Raw genomic sequence first — 18,932 nt, forward strand, 5'->3', positions numbered from 1 at the left:
GAGGAAGCAGTTAATAGGTTTACTTAGGGGTCACACAGCTAGGAAATATTTAAGACAGGGTTTGAACTCTGATCTTTCTGAGTCTAAATTCACTGTTTTATGTCACCTGCATACATACACACCAGAATGCATACACACCAGACAGAGAGATAGATAGTTACATGGCAGGCTCAGTCTTAAAGTGGTTTTTATGGGGCAGGTGGGTGGTACAGTGCAAGGAGTGCAGGGCCTGGAGTTAGGAAGGTTTGAGTTCAAATCCAGCCTCAGATCTTTTCTAGCTGTGTGACCCTGGGCAAGTCACTTAATCTTTTTTGCCTCAATTTCCTTATCTGTAAAATCAACTGGAGAAGGAAATGGGAAATCATTTCAGTATCTTTGCCAAGAAAACTCCGAATGGGGTCCCAAAGAGCCAGACAAGACTGAAAACAACAACAAAACGCTGGGTTTTCATTTTGCCTCTAGAACTAGTACTGTGGCAGCAAGATATTGCATTTTGCTTTTTTAAAAGCACTAGATTTCAAATATAAATTTGTGTCTGAATCCCTATTCCACCATTTCCAATTAGTGTGGCCTTGGTCAGAGCACTTCATTTCACTGGGGCTTATTTTTAACCTGTAAACTGTGAAGGTTAGATACTCTCTAAGATCCTTTCTGAATCTAAAATCCTATGATTGTAAAAGGGGACCCTACTGTGCTAGATCCTCAAAATGAAGTCTGGAGAAGGGTAGCCAAAATGTTGACAAGGACTGGCTGTTGTTTTTCAGTCCTGTCTCACTCTCTGTGACCCCATTTGGGGTTTTCTTGGCAAAGATACTGGAGTTGTTTGCTATTTCCTTCTCCAGCTCATTTTACAGGTGAGGAAACTGAGGCAAACAAGGTGAAGTGACTTGCCCAGGGTCACACAGTGAGTAGGTGTCTGAGGCCAAATTTGAACTTGGATCCTCCTTGAGCTGGGCCCTCTGTTTACCATGCCACCTAGCTATCCCTGATCTTAATATTTACCAGAAAGTAAATCTGTCAGGCCAATAACAAGGATCTCAAATTTATTATTCGCCTGCTGAGGGCCTCAGAAATCTTAAACGTATTTTACTTTGAAACAACAGCCTTAAGAGGACAGAATAGAGGTAACCTTAGATTAAAGAAAAAGCATACATAGTCTATGGTGTTCAGCACACAGAAGTCTAGAAGCCGAGGAAGAAGAAATTCATTAAGGAGACAAGTCTAGGACATGACTAAAGGATCACAGAGTTAGAGATGGGGGTAGGGGTTCATAGAAGCCTTCTAGTTCAAACGCCTCATTTTGGGGTTCAGGAAATTTGGGCTCCCACAGATTAAGTGACTTGTCCAAGATCTACCTGTGTGGAAGTGAGAGAAACAGAATTTGGGCTCAGAACCCCTATTTCAAATCTAGTGTTCCTTCCTTAAAAGGGGGCAGGGGAGGGGAAATGGTCTCTTTGGCAAAACAAAAAACAAAAAAAACCCCCAAAAAACGCTGTTTCAAGTCACCCTCCCCTGAGCTCTTCATCAGAATGGCCATCAGACTGGTTGCTTCCTGCAGAAAAAAAAATCTCTTCTCAAAGAGCAAAAGAGAAGTCTTTGGGGAGGGAAACAAGTAACTCCTTGAAACGATTAGTAGTCTGAAACAATAGCTTTACACGGTGAGACCAACCCAACCTTGTGGTCGTAAATATCGAAGCTGTTGACAAACGGTTTCCCACCTTGGGACCTGGGTCCTGTGGCTGCTCCAGCATCACGTGGTCCCACCATAGCCCTAGGGCTTGGCCTTGGAGCCAAGAGCTCAGGCACCTCAGAAAGGCTTGGCAGACTCAGAGTTACAGGAAGGGAAAAGCTCCAGTTTCACTTGAAGGAGGGGTGTGTGGGGAAGGGGTGAAAGAATGGTCCCTTTCAATGCGAACAGATGCAATCTGGCTGAGAGTCAGTCAGGTTTTAAAAACCCAAGTGGTCCAATAATGTTAAAAAATCTGCACAGATTCAAAGCTGTATTTTAAATACTGCACAAGTGCAGATAATAAATGTGATCGTTTTTCCATCCCCCAAGTAAGGAGAGCCAGCCCCATTCTAAACCACAGTACATGCGTGAAGAGACAAATGTACAAATGAATGTAGGCATGACTATGCGCGTATTTATTTGTGGATACGTAGGTGATACACTTCTACAGATAATGTATAAGCTTATTGTATTCACACCATAATTTTGGGTATAATATAAAGAACTATAGTCCATATATATCATATATATTATATGCATATGTGATAACATACACATTAATATGTAATATCAACACATCTATTGCATGTGGATGTATGTGGAGAGGAAGGTGCTTTGTAAACAGTATAACTGCTATATGTATATATGTGAAAATGTGTGTGCGTGAATGTATGTATATATATATTTACTATTACCAAGCTATGAACTGTGTTACAGCTAAACTGGCCAGCTTGCTATATTCCCAGTGCTAGACATTCCACTTACCCCCTCTGATAGGCCTTTGCGTAGTCTATCTTACCCCTCACTCCCCTGTAACATACTCACTTTTCAACTCTACCTCTTAGACTAGTGGCCCCCTCTTGGGGAGGCCTTTACAGATGCCTCCAGTTTTTAGTGCCCTCCCCTTGCCCCAAATGACCTTGTATATATTTTTAATTTATTTACCCTTACCTGTATACATATTGTTCCCTCTACTCCTCTCCAATAGAACATAAGCCCCTTGAGGGAAGGGAGTGTTTCATTTCTACCTCTATATCCCTAGCACCTAGCACAGTGACACATATTATGTACTTAATAAATGTGTGTTGAATGAGCAGTGCCCAGCCCAGGCAGTCAAAGGCAATAGACAAATTTCTGCTGCTGGAGTGGCTGCTTGGGTTGGTTCTGAGTAGGGACATGGCAGGCAGTTTCTGAGAAAATTAATTACCTTTGTGATCCCCTAAGAGAATGAACACTGTCATTGTTATTTTAGAAACAGAGCTAAGCTAAGTTTCCAGCAACTCCTTGGTCACTGGAGCTTTAAAGCAGAATGACTTTTGCTGCTAGGGTCCTGACTTAGGGGACGGGGAGTGGGAATGGGGGAGTTCATTTCACCTTGAATAAAATGACATGACAAATTAGAACCCCGGGAGTTTCACACAGAAGTGGTGAGCTTAGAACTGATTTCTCTGGTGCTCTTTCACAGCCTCTCCTTCCTGCCTCAACTGTTAATCTTCCATTGCTTGGTCCTGTCTTGTACTGCAGAGCTTTGGAAATTGGGATTGGCCAGGTAGGAACACAGCCCTGAAAAAGACCCTGGTGCTCATGGCTCAGGAGGGAAGCAGGGAGCACCGTCAGTTTGGAGGGAAAGCTTCATAAATCCGGTGGTCTCCCATCAGCCCCAGGAGGATTGTCGTCCACCTCATAAAACTACGACTTAATTAAGTGCAGTACAGTACCAACGGCAGGCTCGGCTCTGTCCTGCTCTGGCCAGGCCTGGAATGGGGCACATAAACCTGCTTCTGCGTCCTGTGGGTCAGAGTGGAGGCAGGAAGTGAATTCTGAGGTCTTCGGTGCAGCTCTTGAGCTTGCTTTTACAAAGAGAAGAAGAAAATCAAATTTCCAGGGGTGCTTGAGTTTCCCAGAGGGAGTTAGGAGCCCAGAAGAAAAGGGGGAGTGGGCTGGATTGTCAAATGAATCTTCGTTTTGGCTGGGGGAGATCATGGGACCCCTGATTTCATCATGATAGTTCACATTTACATCATGCTTACATGTGTGTTACAATTATGATCACTTTTGATCCTCATAACAACTTTGGGAGGTAGGTGTTATTATCCCCATTTTCCAGATGAGGAAACTGAGGCAAACAGAAGTTACATGATTTATACAAGGTCACACTGCTAGTAAGTATCTGAGGCTGGATTTGAACTCAGGTCTTCCTGACTCCAGGCTTCTGTTTGCCTCAGTTTCCTCATTTGTAAAATGAGCTGGAGAAGGAAATAACAAACCATTCCTATATTTTTGCCAAGAAACTACCCCCCCCCAAAAGTCCCTCATGACTGAAAAATGACTGAACTGCCATGAAGATAGATAGATGGACTCTTGTTCACTTGCAAACCCCTTTGAAGTCGATGAACGTGTACCAATGTCCCAGAGTGGGACTTGTCATAAAGAGTATCCTCTCCAGGTCAGGTTCAGGATCCTCAGAGGATCAAGAGGAATAGATGGACGTAATCATAACCTTGGGTTGTTCCTGTCTAGTGCATAATTGCAGGCCTTTGGTAGCCAGTGCTTTCAAATCCATGCTTTTCAACAAAGGAAGAGAAAGTCGTAAAGTCCCTAGGCAGTGTGGGACAAGGAAAAGAGCACGGAATTTGGATTCGAGGGTATGGGTTTGAATCTTGACCTTTCTGTTTGCTACCTGTGTGACCTTGAGCAAGATAGTTAACATCAGTTGGCCTCAGTTTACTCATCTATAAAATGGTAATAACACTGCAGATACCATCTGCACACTGAATTGTACGGGGTAAAATATTCGTGTGAAATGCTAATTGTATTATTATTGTTGCTGTCATGTGATTACTTATTGGCTTGTTTTAATGCTGATTTTCTCTTCTATGTCTCATTTTTCAAACTATTTCACCCTTTTCCCCCATTACTCAGGAGTCATTATTTTTCTAGATTTACTTCCCAAAACTATTATGAATAATTTAAAAAGAGAAAAAAAACAAAACCTCTGTAGGTCCCTTGATGTTCAAGACCAAGAACAAATAATGTGTTAAAGATTTTTAAAAAAGAATTCAGTGAGATGTTACATAGGAAACAGACACTACTACAACAACTCCATTTTCCCATCTAACTGGCCTTTTGAATGACTGTTCACAGAATTCCCTCCATAGGTTTACTTTCAAAGAAACCCAGGAAAATCACACCACAGTTGAGCCAGGACAATGAGACTCTATGAAGAAGCTGGACGTGTAGCAGGGATGGTGAGTTGTTCTTCAAGGGCATAAAGGACAAGGGGAAAGTTTAGAAAATCTGAACACTTTACTGGTGGTTGTGATTTCTCTGAAATTGAAACAAAAAGCTAAAAAATGAAAAATTAATCACTGCTTAGTTTGTTTTCAAACTAGTTTGAAGGGGATAGGTCTCTGCTTTCAACTTGTGCCCCCAACTTGATGAAGAGTAATTGCTTTATCCTGGCTCCCTCTTGTGGTGCCAGCATTGGCTTGCAGAGCCCAAGTTCATGGCTTCCTGAACTGGTCTTGACTGTATTTTTGCCCTTAGGTTAGCACAGAAATAGATTATTTTGTGGTTTCTCTTTCAATTTATTCACTCAGGAAGGAGTCTTTGGGCCCTGTATGGGTGAAAGGAAAGAACTACTGAGGTTAGGGATTTTTGCATTCTTTTCTGAGATTTATAATCAAGTGTAGTTTTTATTTTTTTCCCTTGGTTTTCATAAGGTAAGATTCAGTATGTTAGAAAAATATTTTCTAATATGCCTGACCTTAACCTGATCCTTAAAAACATTATTGCCTGTGTAATATTCCTTCTTTAGTAAGTAGTGGAAGGATTATTGTGGCACAATTATTTGTAAATGGAATAAAAGTATACCATTCTAACAGGCTCCCTAGAGAAACTGTAATCTACCTGCAAAGAGATCTTTAAAAGTAGGTGTGATATTCATCATCATTTTCCAGGTTTGGGTTTGTAGGACCAGCCCTCAAAAGGCTACGTATTTCTTTATAGGCACTATGCCTGCAATTGGAATACACTGCCAGTAGGTGAATCATAAAATCATAGAATTTTAGTGAACTCTTTTCAGGGTCATGGGCAGGCTTCCTTTAGAGACAGTTAGCAGAGAAAGAGTAGCATGTTTTCCTACTCAATTATGTTTTTCCATAGAAATATAATTCTGTGTACTAAGACCAGGAACATTGTAAAGTCCCCCAAATAAGACACATAATCACTCAAAAGAATTGGGTGGACAGTCCATAGAACTGGCCCATCAGTACATATATCTTGGACAGACTTGGACAATAAACTGAGTTCAGAAATGAATAAATAAGAGGGAAAAAAGCTGGATTTTATTTGGGCAATCATACAGGACTTTTAATAACTCCAAACTTCTCCCTGAAACAAAGACCCCTCTTTTTAACACTAATATTCTTTTGGTGATGTTATATAGCTGCAGAGCTTGGAAAAACCACAGTCTCCAAAGAATTACACTTACAGGTCAGCTAAAAGGCAATGGAGAGACATATGGTGGGTGTGAGGAGGCTATAGCATATTACCAATTACAAATTGCATAGTAGAAGCAATGAACAAGATACTTATAAGGAAAATGATAATTGGAAAATGTACTGAGAGTGAGGGATGGCCAGTCCATATGCTCCGTTAGGGCCAATGCAATGTCAAGAGATCACCCAACATCTGGGCAGAATCCCAGTGGAATATTCATGAGAAAACTTGGACAAGATTGAAGAGGATGAAAATCTTTGGTAGTGGTTGCAACTTACCCACAACAATGAAATCAGAGATACAATGCACTATACTTTTCCAGTGAGCATAATATTGAAACAGTGTAATTTTATGAGTACACAAAAATATTGCTACTAATTGTCTAAAACAAAATAAGAAGTTAGCTATTGTCCTTTTTTACTCATTTGGTCATGTCCAGCTCTTTGTGACCCCATGGAACAGGTCCTTCTATCCTCCACTATTTCTCAAAGTCTGTCCAAATTCATGTTTGTTGTTTCCATGATACTATCTATCCATCTCATCCTATGCCATTCCCTTTTCCTTTTGACTTCAATCTTTCCCAGAATTGAGGTTTTTTTTTCAATGAGTCCCGTCTTCTCATTATATGGCCAAAGTATTTAAGCTCCAGCTTCAGTATTTGACTTTCCAGTAAATAGCCTGAATTAATTTCTTTAAGTATTGACTTATTTGATCTTTTTACTGTTCAAGGGACTCTCAAAAGTCTTCTCCAGTACCATAACTGGAAAGTAGTAGTTTTGCGGTGCTCAACTTTCCTTATAGTTCAACTCTCACAGCCATACATCTCTACTGGAAAAACCATAACTTTGACCATATGGAACTTTGTTGGCAAGGTGATGTCTCTGCTTTTTAGTATGCTGATCAGATTTGCCATAGCTTTCCTTCCAAGGAACAAGCGTCTTTTAATTTCATGACTGTGTTTGCTGTCTACAATGATCTTTGAGCCCAAGAATATAAAATCTGACACTGCTTCCATTTCTTCTCCCTCTGTTTGCCAGGAAGTCATGGGACCAGCTGCTAAGATCTTAGCTTTTTGGATGCTAAGCTTCAAGCTAGCTTTTACTTGCTCCTCTTTTGTCCTCAGGAAGAGGCTTCTTAATTCTTCTTCACTTTCTTTCATCAGAGTGGAATCATCTGCATATCTGACATTGTTGATATTTTTCCCCTAAATCTTAATTCTGGCTTCTGGTTCTTCCAGCCTGGCATTTCACAGGAAGTACTCTGCCTATGAGTTAAAAAAGGTGACAATATACAGCCTGTCAGGGCTAAATACTGAGTATTGAGTAATCAGTCTCCAACAAAGGAGAGTCCCATGTATTTGAACCTTTGAACCAAGTGTTACACATATAGCTCCCGACTTACAGGAAAAAAAGACTAGGAGTACAGGAATTGCCCCCCTTTACTATATTCCCAGAGTTCTAGCCCAACAGCCAACTGAAGGAGTCATCCTGGTGAATAAAAAGCACTCAGATGATCTCTGCACCTACACTGAAACATGTGTGGGATGTATTCCATCATGCATCCCTAAGGGGTGCTTCAAAGATCCATGGAAATACCCAGATGATAAGAAAAACAAAGTCTGAACAACAAAACAATGTGAACAGTAGTAGAGTTTCAAGGATGTGATTTGAAGGACATGAGCTATCTGCCAGAATACTATGTCTTTTCCCTAGTTAGACTATAAACTCTTTGAGGGTAGGACCCATAAAAGATTCTGATTTGTATTTCCTATAGCTGCTTGTACATAGCTACTAGTATAGAGTAGGTACTGACATATTTATTTGTTTATGGATTGCTTAATGAATCTCTTTCTCAATCTTCATTTTGTTCAAGCCCATGCATACCATCTCCCATGCCTGGAATAGTTGCCCTCAATAGTTACACCTGTTGAAAAACTCACCACCACCTCCATCAGCAGCAACTCTGGACAAAAGCAAGCACAAGAGCCTCTGTCAGAGGTGAAGAGAGCCTGAACTAGGCTGGTAGCCCTGTGAGTACAAAGAAGGGGATGGATGAGAGATAGATCATGGAGGAAGAATTAACAAGACTTGGTCTGGTTCAAGTCCTATCTCCTGGAAACAAACCCTTCCCGCGTATTGTAATCCCCAGGGACTCACTCACCAATAAACTTGTATAGTACTTGTCTGTATCATTCATTAAGAGATTAGCAGCTTATAACTAACTGTTTTTGTTATTTGGTTGTTTCAGTTATGTCCAATTCTTTGTGACCCCCGTCAGGATTTTCTAGGCAAAGATACTACAGTGGTTTGCCATTTCCTTCTCCAGCTCATTTTACAGATGAGGAAACTGAGACAAACAGGGTTAAGTCACTTGCCCAAGATCACATAGCTAATAAGTACCTGAAGGTGAATTTGAACTCAGGTCTTCCTGACATTAAGCCCAGGACTCCATCCACTGCACCACCTAGCTGTCCATAGTGGAGGAATGCATGCATGCATGAAAACTGTTTCATTAAATTTCACTTAATAATTTTATTAAGTACCAGGCACCAGCTAATGGGGATTTTAAGACAGAAATGAAAGTCATTATCCTCAAAGAACTTATATTCTATTGGACTGTACACAGATAAGTAAATAGTAATGAATATATATGTATGTGTATATATATACACATACATACATACATATACATATATATGTATATATGTGTGTATATATACATATATGTATGTATATATACATACATATATGTATATATATGTATGTATGTGTATATATATATATATATATACATATATGAGAGACAACATGGTGGAGTGGATAAGATACTGGACGTGGAATTGAAAGGACTTGGACTCATATCCCACCTTAGACACTTGCTAGCCGTGTGACCCTAGACAAGTCTCTTGATGCCTGTTTCCTCATGTGTAAAATGAGGAGATTGGACTCAACAACCCCTAAGATCCTATCTCATTCTAAATCTATGATCCTAAGAAATCTAAAGTGATAGGGTGGGGGTAGTAACTGAGAGAGTCAGGAAGGGCCTCTTGTAGGCACTTGAGCAGAGCCTTTAGGCAGCTCAGGAATCCAAAAGACCAAGGTGAGGGGGGAGAGCATTCTGGGTGGAGGGGGGGATGAAAGGGAAGGGGGGGCACAACCCGAACAAAGGACCGCTCTCATTCTGGGAGGAGAAGTTGTCATTTTCCCACTCACAACACTTCAGTGAAGAGAGAATGTGAAAGTAATTGGAAAAAGAAATGCTTCCCAGACAGAACTATGGAGTTAGTGGGTTATTTAGCATGGTGGGTGGCAACTTCTTTGCAACACTGGAGCCGAGGAGGGTCTGGCAGAACTAGATACAGCCCTGGCCTGCCACAGAAAAGCCCTTTTAGAAAGCCAGGAGGTCTTCCTAATGACAACAAAAGGAAAGACTCTCTGGGTTTATCATCCAGATGTACAGGGGAACCAGTTAAGGGTCAAATATGCTGGGGTCGGTCCCTCATATTCCATGAGGCATGGCAGATATGAGTCCCCTGGCCTTTGTAAAGAAAGGGATTCCCAGGGTTTTTTGGTAAGATGTTTGAAATGGCCCAATTTATTACCTAAAACGCTATGAGATCCTGGTGAGAAAGGAGAGCACTGAGGAGAATCTGGCATGATAAGCGTATCATCGCTGAAGCCAAAGCAAAGCAACAGATAAAGTTTAAAGAACATTCTTCCCTTTCCTGTTCTGCTGGATCCCCCAACCAAAGAGAAGGGCTGAGAGCTGTTACCAATTAACAAAGGAATTCTTTGGGGCTGGGAACTAAGGCTTCTCTGTCATCTCTTAACTCTTCCCCCACCCCCAAGCCCAAAGTTGGGAAAACCTACCTGCCACCATACCTGATGCAAGCAATCCAGAGGAAGGTAAGGCTGGTGATGGAGGGCCAGCTGGGAGTCTGGGGTTGGTTATGGGAATCCCAGCTTCTCATTTTGGTGGGGAATCCTATTTTTGAACTTTTGTGACAGGGTTGTAGCTTAGGGTTTTTTTCCTGACCACGGAATTGTTGAGCGCTCAGTCTATTTAGTCAGTATGGAACCTTGGTTGTAGGAACATACCAGACTCCTCTCTCTGTGGAATGAAGGATGTTTTAATATACAATAGTTGATTTCCCAGTATTAATTGTCCATCTGTTGGACATTCAATACTCAGAGACGTCATATGTTGGATTCACCTAACTGACCTCTACCTCAGTTTCCTCAAGTGTAAAATGAGAATAATAGCACCTATCTCCCAGCATTGTTGAGACATGATCTTGTCAAGAGTTTAGCACAGTGTCTGGCATATAGTAGTCACTTAATAATTGCTTATTTTAAAAAGTTCAATATATGAGCATCTCAAATAGTTCTTCATTAATATTTTTTCTAATATAAATTTAACCCACTCAGCCACACAACCTTTCCCCTTCATTCCCAAAGCTCTGGGTTCACACAGAGTAGGTCTTATCTGGAGAGCTGGCATCCTTTTTTTCTTTTTGCCCATTGTGCCTTGACCCCAGAGTTAACTCTGGGGAAATCTCCAAAATAAAGCTTGGGAGTATCTTGTGTCTAGGTTTTCCCCAATGTAGATAAAAGAGTTCCCAGCTTCTGTACAAACACTCAAAGTAACAAATAAAAATTTGGCATGGGATAGTCTTTATTTCACCCCATAATAACTGTGTAATTCTTGAGTAACTCAAGGAAGCTTTTAAGCAGATATGGAAAATACATATGCCCTATAACCCCTCTTGGAAAGAAACTGAACTGGATGTTGCCATTGTGAACTTTTTGCCATATAGTCCTATATAGAGTCTTGCCCCCTTACCCATAATTACCTGGAAAGTGAGCATATAGTTTGAGGCCAGTTGAACAAGCAAATCCCTTTACCATCAGACCTGCATTGTAATAATAAGGGGTGGTGGCAGTGGTGGCAAAGTCTGGGTCTCTTATCCTGCCCTCCACTATTGCTGTGACTTTACTTTCCAAAGAAAACAAAGATACTCCCAGAAACTACATGGTTGTTTTTCTTTCTCTGAGAGGCTTTGCTTCTCAGAAAACCCTATGAATTTGGGAAGACTGGAACTTGGGATAGTTTAGGAGGTAACACCTAGGGCTGGCATTGCCCAGGAAATCTCCATTCTTTGCCTAGAAGGCTAGATTCCAGGATAACACTACCTGGGACATCAAAGTTCCCCTTCCATCACCAACCCTCCCTAATGAACTTCATTCTTGAGTTGAAACATACAGCACTCCTGTACTTCTGTAGGAAAGCTGGCAGTTTGGTGAGTGTAGAGTGGGTAGGGGAAGGACAGAAAGGAATCAGTGGGAAAATGGAGCAATATTTCTCTTTCCTTCCTTAATGAGCCTTTTAATTCTCTTAGGTTGTGAACAGATGACCATGTTGAAGGAGCAGCAAATCATGAAGACCATAGATGCAGTTTGTGCTGGAATATAAGAGAGTGTCTCCTCTTCAAAAAAGGTGTGGAGTTTTATGTTAATGTCTCTTCATACGCATGATCCTCCAAGGGAGATGCTCTCTTGAAATGACCAAGAGAGAGGTGGCTGAAGAGAAGGGAATAAAAGCAGGGACTGACATATGCCAGTAATTAGGAAGAAAACCTCAGGTATGTTTGGGGGAGGGAAAGATGGGAGGAGGGGTGGAGAGTAACCCTTATCAGGAGAGAGGAGATGGAGCCTGAATAGAAGGAAAACAAGCATAATCAGGAAAATGGGATACAGGAAACCTGTAATTAGTCAGTTTCTAGGAGCAACTTGGATCCAGAGTTTTGAGAAGAGGGGATGAACTGGTTGTCAATCAGAAAATTCAAAAGGAAGGAAGGAAAGAAGGAAGGTAGGAAAGGAGAGAGGTTAGGAGGAAGGGAGGAAAGAAATAAGCATTTATTAAATGCCTAATAAGTTCTAGGCACAGACAGCTAGTATATGTCTGAGTCTTTTGGATTCAAGGCCCAGCACTCTGTTTACTGCGCTACACCAACTGTCTCCATAGAAGATCCAGAGACAGGGTTTTTGCTGTAGTGGAGGTCACAAAAGGGTAATAGGAACAATTGAACTGAGGGAGATAAAAGGAGAATTATTCTCCTTATTATCCCAGGAGAATTATCCCATGAGAGCTGGGTGCTCAATCAATATCTGGATGCCCTCCCCAGCACCCCCCCCCCATTAATGGCAGCAAGTGACGATTCAGCCAACACTTGCTCACTTCTTCCAGGTTGGTCTGGAAGTTAAAGGGAAGAAGTAGGATGGAGAGGAAAATGACTAAGAAGTTGACACACTCTAGCAACCCCCATGTGCCCACTAAGTACAAAGTTTTATGTTAATATTATGGTAAAAAAAAGGATGTTGTTATTGTTCATATTTCATTCTAGAAGAGGACTGATGACATCACAATTTTTAAGGTCTCTTCCAGCTCTACGTCCATGATCTCATTATGAACTCATACATAGGTACTTGAACACATGCACATATTTTATATAGATTTTGAATTTGCTTATCTAGTTTCACGTTGTTTCTTCCCAGTAGAATATAAATTCCTTGAAAGCAGGCACTTAAAACTTTTGTATTATTTCTCCAGCACATAGCCTAGGTCTAATTATGTGCATGTTGAATGAATGAATGAAATACCATCCACCTTAGCAGGATGTTGTGAGAGAAGTGTTTTTCTAACATTTGGCTGAGTAGTATTAGTACGTTATGTACTAGTAAGTGGTGGTAAATACTTACCGTGTCCTGATTTAGTAACTAAAACTGCCTTCTTTGCTTGCACACTGACTCAACCACCAGAAAAAGGCTTTACACAAAGAAACCTAGGTACTCTCAATGTTCACCACTTGCCAACAATGCAGGTAAAGTGTGGGCCAGATAAGAAGTTGAGAGAGGAAGACTATGGTGTGACTGGGGTCTTACAGACATCTGATGTTGTCTGCCTGTCCACAGAGTAGGAGAAAGCAAAGCTGGAGTTAGGGGCAGGTAAGCTGGTTAGGGTACATATATAATGTATAGCAAAGCTGGAGTTAGGGGCAGGTAAGCTGGTTAGGGTACATATATAATGTATAGCAAAGCTGGAGTTAGGGGCAGGTAAGCTGGTTAGGGTACATATATAATGTATAGCAAAGCTGGAGTTAGGGGCAGGTAAGCTGGTTAGGGTACATATATAATGTATAGCAAAGCTGGAGTTAGGGGCAGGTAAGCTGGTTAGGGTACATATATAATGTATAGCAAAGCTGGAGTTAGGGGCAGGTAAGCTGGTTAGGGTACATATATAATGTATAGCACTATATAAATGCTAACCGCTTTTAGATTATTTGATATATAGACAATAGATTTTTTGGATATGTTTTGTTTGTTTTTACATTTCCTAGATTTCCTGCTGTATCATTTCCCCTCTTCACTCCCAGACAACCCTCTTTTATAATGAAGACTTTTTTTAAAGAAAAAAAAGAGGAAGAAAAGAAAAAAAAATCCAGAAACTAATCAACATATCAAAATAAATCTTACATTGTATATAATGTTTCATACTTCTGCAAATGGTGAAAGGAAAAGTATCTTCTCATATCTCCAATTTTAGGTGGTTTGTTCTTCATAATTTCACAATATTCAGTGTCAATTGTTTTGTGGTCATTATTATTTCTATTTCCATGGTTGTGGACATTGTGTAGAATGAGAGCTATCATTAAATGAACAAGTTTGCAGAGCACAGAGCGTTCTCATCCCAAGGTGAGTAGCCACAGACTGGCTTTGAGGCACAGCTCATAAAACTCATGGGGTTCAGGATGCTATGACAGCCTAGACAACTTGAATTACTTACCCTTTCCATTCATTCAAAACTCAGAGTGAGCTCTTTGGAGTGAGATGTTCATAAGGACTAACCTCCATATTGGACTTGGACCTCTCAGACCCCCACAGAACTTTTCTTGAAGTTGCTTTTATCTAGAGCCTTTGGGGTGGGAAGTCCCTGAGCTAGTCTTTGTGGAAGACTGAAGAAAGCTATGATCACTTGTACCTCTGCTTGGTAAAGCAATTGTTTAAACGAACTCTCAAGTTCTGAGTTAGACTAGGTGTTATATAAAAAAATCTCCCTCCCAGGACAGGCACTCAACCCTTACCTCAACCTTATTTGAAGAATTTCTGTTTAAGAAAGAATTTTCCCATTGGCCAACATACTTCCCTCCCATTTTCCCCCTGGACTACCTTTGCAGTTATATCCTTTTCCTTTCCTGGAGACCTCTATGACTCTGGGCCTTTACTGGATCCATTTTCCTAAAACATATTCATTAGGCAGTTGGTAAGCAATACTGGTAAATTATACAATTTTTTCCTATAGTTTGGCTCTCTGGACCATGTCCTCTTAGTGGTTGTGGTACTTCAATGGCTATTGCTATTATGCTTGGAACCTGCCTATATCATATTAATTCCATTGATAACCAACAAGATTTGTCTACATCCTGTTTTTCAAAATCCAAGCTTCCAGTACGTTCCCATTTCTGACCTGAGGGACACTTCTACCTCTTCTTTTGTTCGGCTGAAATGACCCCCTTACAGGAGCCTACTGACTATGAGCTCCATCCATTGGTCTAATTTCTCTTTGATGACTGAGACATGCATTTGGGGAAGGAGGATGAGGGGAAGATTAGTGTTCCCCTATCCTGCCACCATAAGTGTGCCACAGAGAGATACTTTTTATTCATGGCCACAAAAATACATTCCCCCCCCCCATAAGCTTATTATTTCTTTTTACAATAACTTCCTAATAAGATTTAATCTCTACAGATCAACCATTTTTGTGGGTGACTGAAGCAGATTTAGCTTCAAATGCTTATGGAGCAAAAGAAAGATATGTATTGGTCAAGGAATTACTGGAAGTCACTGGCAGCTAGTTGTGCATTTGTGAAGCTTAGAGAGAATATGTTTTCTTTCATTTTTCAACTCCCTCACTCACCCAGCTCCACCCAAACAAAGTGTATCATGAGATAAAGGCCCTGTGAAAATGATGTCCTCTGAGCAATTCTTGCTTTATGGACCAACTGAACTTTAGGTCTTTGGCTTCCAGGCTGGAATGTGTCAAGGGAGGAAACAGAAAGTCTCCTGTCATCAGCATAAAACAGACACAGCATAGAAAAGTTTTCAAATTTTATTTTCTACTCACGGGTAGGAGTGAACTTCACTGCTATGATAAATATAAGTTATCTTTAAATACCACAAGTTTGATCTGACATAGCTATCTGTGCAGGGTAATTGGAATGCTTGGAGGTAGGAGAGGCTTTGAAGGGAGAATCAGGGCACAGGATGGGTTGGAAGTTGATGACTGTGCCACCACCACAGTGTAGAATGGGGGTAATAACAGAAGAAGAAAATAGAACACTCATCCTTTAACCCTTCCTGCTATTCCTTCCAGGGGTTACTTTCCAGCTGAAAGGAAAATAAGTAAATAGGGATGATTGATATCATGAAAGCGGCCTTGTTTCCAATCATCTGGAAACTTAAAATGAAACCAACACCAAAATCAACAACACATTTCCTATTTGATAGAATAATGTTGGTTGTTTCAATGAAAGAACTTTTAGGGTAGAAATGAGCCTGTCAATGACATACACTCCACTCTTGATCATCTGGAGACCCGGGTAACTGCACTAATTTCTGTTTCCTTTCTTATCTCATTTGTTGACTTATCCACAGAAGACAACAGGAGCTGAAAAGGAAGGAAGGAGGTATAGCTGTCAACCAATTAACAAATATTTGTTGCATACTGGTTATCTTCAAATACCACCAGATCTCTCTTTACATAGTTATCTGAGTGGTGTCATCTATCTCTAATTGCCAGTAAGTGGCTATTGTTGTTTAGTGGTGTCTGACCTTTTGTGACCCCATTTGGGGTTTTCTTGGTTAGGATACTGAAGTGGTTTGCAATTTCCTTCTCCAGCTCGTTTTATAGATATGGAATTGAGGCAAAGAGGGTTAAGTGACTTGCCCAAGGTCACACAGCTAGTAAATGTCTGAGGCCAGATTTGAACTCAGACCTTTCTGACTTCAAGCCCAGCACTCTATATACTGTGCTACCTATCTGCCTGTCAGTAAGTGGAAGTAAGTACCTACTATGGGCTAGTTCAGCAATGGAAATTCATTCTTTCCTTGCATCCCTGACTTAGATACCGGGAAAAAAGACTTTTAAACAAATAAACCTAAGCCTTTTTTCTGTTCATTGTCTCTTATCCTTCCAAGAAAAGTATGAAGTAGGTAGGGAGTTGAAAGAGCACAACTCTGGTCAGGCTTTGAGTAAGTCTGAGAGGAGCTATCTGTCACAGCATGAAGTTGGGGGAGAACAAAGCTAGAACTAGGAGTAGGCAGGGTAAGACCCCACTTGGATACATTATGTGTAGGGGTAGGGGAGAATAGAATAAGGATATTCTTAAGCATTTAAAGCTGCACATATTTTTAATGTGAGAAAATTAGGTTTTTTATGGGACAAAGTTATTAATTTTATGATCAGTTGAGTTGCATATGCTACACCAAAGGCTTAAAGCCTCTGGTATTGGAACTCAAAATTTTGTGGAAATGAATGCTGAAAACTTAAAATAAATAAATAAAATAAAATAAAGCCTCTGGTAGACAGTAACACAAAATGGATTCAACTTTCAAACATGGCAGGGAGGAGGACATGAAATTTTTAATCTTTGCACATAGATATCTTGTCTTTGCTCTGGGGGAAGAGCCTGATCAGGGAAACAGGATGGGGAAATTGGACAGTTTCCCAGTTCTTTCTAAGTTATGTCTTCACAGTTTAGCTTTATTATTTTTGTCTAGAGTATTGTGAATTTTCCATAGTCAGACATGCTAATATTAAAATAACCACACAAAAATGTACCCCACAAACATGGACAGCTTTTTGATTAAGCGCTTTTCTGAATTAATCATGTATATGACTTCTAGAATAATAGTAATAATAATGACTTGTCTCAGAACTAACTTCCTTGAATGAAAAATTATTTTTCTGTTATAACTACAATAGTAACTACATTTCTATATCATTGTGTGAAATTTACAAGGCACTTTGCTCACAACAACCCTTTGGGGTAGGTAGTCAGGTTACTATCATCCCAATTTTATAGAGGAAAGAACCTCAAAGAAGTGAATTAATCTACCTATGGTCAAATAGTTATAAGGTGGCACAGTCAAGACTCTCAAGCACTGGGAAGGACTTCTGGATAATTGAGAGTTGATTGTAATGACGGGGGTAGCAAAGCTGATAGTATTGTACTTCAAAGGATTAATAAGAATCTATCCCGTGTTATAAATATAATATATTCTATTATTTTGGTGAAAGTGAATATGTGGAGTCCCTTAATATTCATGATGAAATTAGAGTTCTCTAAAGGCTTGAGAGTTTCTGCCCTCCCCCCTCCTTAGACAGGCAGGCTATACTCCATATCCCCTTCTCTGCTGCTGTCTGCCATGTGGTTTTTGCCATGTAGAAGTTGTTCACCTGGGGCTCTTAGTTGACCTGTTAGAGTGGAATGTGGGGATCCCTCCTTCAGCTCTGCTGGATTAGGGCTTGGCTACCCAAATTTGCTTTTACAGAACACTCTCACAACTTTAGCTTTCTTGTAATGCCATTTTTGTGTGTGTGTGCACACACTGCTGGACTGTCTGTTTGCAGTTAGAGCTCAATAAATCTCCCAGCCTTGTGTCAGCCCCTGGTGTATTGCCGTCCACCTCATAAAACTACTACTTAATTAAGTATGGTGCAGTACAATTGGCAATCTCTGCTTCCCGGCAAAGGCCCAGACCTGAGCCCATAAATGTACTCTGTCATGTTTGTGCCATGAGGAGTGGTACCGGCCAGGAGATTGCTGAAGGCAGATCATTCTAAGCAGAGCTGACAAAGCAATCCCTTTAGGATAATGGAAAACATTTATAAAGTATTAAAAAGCCCCCTCCTGCCTCATCAGAAAGCAGCCTTCATGTCCCTTAGTATGAGCCTTGTATGCTCAGACTTTTTTACAAATGTAGAAGAGCTTAAAAAAGAAATTCCAGACTGTCATCTTTCATCAAGAGTAAAGCCCCAATTCAGCAGTTATTTAGAAGTGGCTAATAGAGTGGTCTTAATTGTAATTTGTCTCCTGGCAAATCTGATCAAAATCCAAAAACCGAAATATTTGTATTAAAAATAATTCAGTTCACTCTAACAAATATTTGTTAAATACCCACCATATATAAGGCATTATATTAGGCCCTGAGGGTACAGAAAATGAAAAACTGTATAGACACTGCCCTCAAGGAACTTCTAATCTCTTATTATTAACAATATAATGATGATCATAATATTCATTTACACAGTGAGCCTTAAGGTTATTGAAGTGTGTTTCTCATGACAACTTTGTAAATTAGATGGTACAAATATTATTATCCCCATTTTATAGAAGAGGATACTCTGACAAGTGACTTGATAGCCCAGAGTCATATAACTCATATGGGTCAGAGGTTAGATTTGAATTCAGAACTTCCAACCTCAAATCCAGTACTCTTTAAGGGGAAATAATGCAAAAATACACATAACTGATATTAATTAGAAAACAAATGCAATTGAGAGAGTCATAGAAAGTACTAGAAGAATTTTGAAGAGAAGGAGATCCGTTCCAGATGGGGAATCAAGTGAGGCAGGCTTCATGGAG

Source organism: Notamacropus eugenii, chromosome 4, assembly GCF_028372415.1.
Source record: "Notamacropus eugenii isolate mMacEug1 chromosome 4, mMacEug1.pri_v2, whole genome shotgun sequence".
NCBI lineage: Eukaryota > Metazoa > Chordata > Mammalia > Diprotodontia > Macropodidae > Notamacropus > Notamacropus eugenii.